This window comes from Pundamilia nyererei, unplaced genomic scaffold (assembly GCF_000239375.1).
Source record: "Pundamilia nyererei isolate P.nyererei 1_Seehausen unplaced genomic scaffold, PunNye1.0 scaffold00491, whole genome shotgun sequence".
Classification (NCBI taxonomy): Eukaryota; Metazoa; Chordata; class Actinopteri; order Cichliformes; family Cichlidae; genus Pundamilia; species Pundamilia nyererei.
Genome location: NW_005187892.1, coordinates 130,308 through 132,432, shown reverse-complemented (window position 1 = coordinate 132,432; position 2,125 = coordinate 130,308). Strand labels below are relative to the sequence as shown.

Below are 2,125 nucleotides of genomic sequence, written 5' to 3'. Positions count from 1 at the left end.
GTTTGAGGTTATGTAATCCACTAGATGGAGCACTACACCTGTACAAGCTGACACTGCACAATTTCAGCTTAGAGGTGTCTGCACAGGACAGAGTGTATGCACATGATACTGAAAAAAAATTGTATGGGTTTATTTATTTTTGGCTTCAGTTTTAAAAATTAGGTTTGTCACTGATTTTATTGTTTCATGAAACAACAGGCAGAAGAGTTGGAAGCAAATTTTAAAACTCATGAGTTTTTACTTACTGTAAGCAACATGCCCAGTAAACTGGAGTAGAATACTTGACTAAATGTAAGTAACATTCCTACTAGTCCTATATGTGGTGCTATCCGATGGTGTTAGGGATTTTATGATTAACATCACTCTAGTTCAGTGGCTTTGATGGGGGTGGGGTACATTATATTTTAGGCGGGGTAGTGACACCCCATACCCCCTTTGAAACACGCTTCTGCTCATGTCTAGCAAAAAAAGCAACCCTCGTTTGATCAAACATAACGATTATTTTATTGCAACACTGTCGCACTTCTATGTGACAGCAGGCCAATAAAAGCGGCTACACCACTCAGCTTGTGCATGTCACAAGTATTTATCTAAACTTATTAGAGCTTATAATACCTAACTAGCCTACACCTGGAAGTCTGTTAACCACAGCACCTTGGCTGTTAACGTCATAAAAACCGTGACACATTGTGTTTATTACAGCCACTATCGAAACAGCACGTCGATACAGGTGTTCTCGCCTCCAAGCATTTTATTACAGGTGTGGGAGTCACGAGTGAGGGGAGGGAAAGAGGGAGGAGGCAGCTACCCTCGGTGCGACAGAGCCGTTCACCTATGCGCCACACTGCTAGAGCGGTGATTGGTCCGCTTCACTGTGTCCGTCCTTGCCCTGAGGTGACGTCAGGAGGAACCCTGCTGGTGGAGGTTGGCGCGTGCAGATTCAGCGCGAGTGCTCAGAGTAGGAGAGACAGCCGGCGGGCTCCAGGCAGAGACTCCGGACCTTCGTGACAGCACATTTTCAGGTAGGAGGGAGACACTGCGTTAACTTTCATTTTGACTCCCACCCCTTCCGACAAAGAGCAGATAGGCGCTTGAGCGCGATTTCTCGTCAGGGTTTGGACAGCTGCTCTCCCCCACTGAGCTCTCTGTGAGGTAAGCTGTCGTTAACGGGCACTTTGGCTGCATTTACCTCGCCTGTAAGGACTTTTCCGTAGAAGGAATGTGTTTATAACAGCTGAAGTGAGATTTAACGACTTTTAAAAATAACTCGTTTTCAGCGTTTTAGGCTGCTGAAGCATAAACAGCAGCCGGGTTCACGTTATATCCTCCCATTCACTCCGAGAGGACCTCGGTGTAACTAAAGCTGCTGTTTTGAAGATCAGATGCTGACATGGAATATACTAGAGACTGAAGTGATCGCTTTTTATCCTCTTCTTCTTTCACTGAAACCATATACAGGTAGATATCTATCTAAATGGCTCAAGTTTAACTTATGGTATGTCTACAAAAAGCGTTAGGCCAGAAGGATCCCTGTTATTAATCTGTAAATCAGAAATACTGTAATGATTTCATCAGTAAAAACACATCACACTGTACGTCTTCCCCGGGAAGTCCTTAAAGCAGTTTGAGTGTAACCCCATCTGTCTCTGTCGTTTATTTGCTTTCTGTTTCTCTGTGGCTTTCTTTACACACCGTCTCTCACTTTCTTAACACTTCACACACCTCCTCACCTCTTCTACTAAGAAGTCCTCTTATCATTGATAAGCTGGCCTTAAGAGGAGATTTGGTGTGCGTCACTGACAGCAGATGACCAATCAACACTGCTGTTAGAAAAATCTCAATGTGTTTGCCATGGAAGCAGATGGGTGCAGGTCGGTTGATTGATATGCAGGTATGGATGGGCTCCATGGCGTTCAGTTGACAGCTGCTTTCTGACTCTGGGAAACACAAACTGGCTCTTCTTTCTTCTCTTTCACTGTCTGTGTTTATGCTTCTAAATATGTTCCACTTGGCACCCTGTGGAAAAAGAGCTTGCCCACATCTGCGGAGGTCTTTGTCAAGTGTTTGACCTAATGAAACTTGTTGTTGTTGTATGAAATATGTGAATGGAGTTTGTTAGTTTGTT

At 44.2% G+C, this 2,125-nt stretch overlaps 1 protein-coding gene across 3 annotated transcripts in view; it reads left to right on the top strand.

Annotated features, from left to right (window-relative positions):
* The first annotated feature begins 851 nt into the window (after positions 1–851).
* The window catches only part of camk1b (calcium/calmodulin-dependent protein kinase Ib), a 47,003-nt gene continuing 45,729 nt past the window's right edge, over positions 852–2,125 (top strand). Inside the window, exon 1 of one of the 3 annotated variants that reach the window (XM_005753987.1) lies at positions 852–1,022. The gene's annotated coding sequence lies outside the window, so the exon portion shown is untranslated. Of the gene's footprint in view, positions 1,023–1,049; positions 1,153–2,125 lie in introns of those variants that run through there. The other 2 variants (XM_005753988.1, XM_005753989.1) reach the window with 2 other exon arrangements.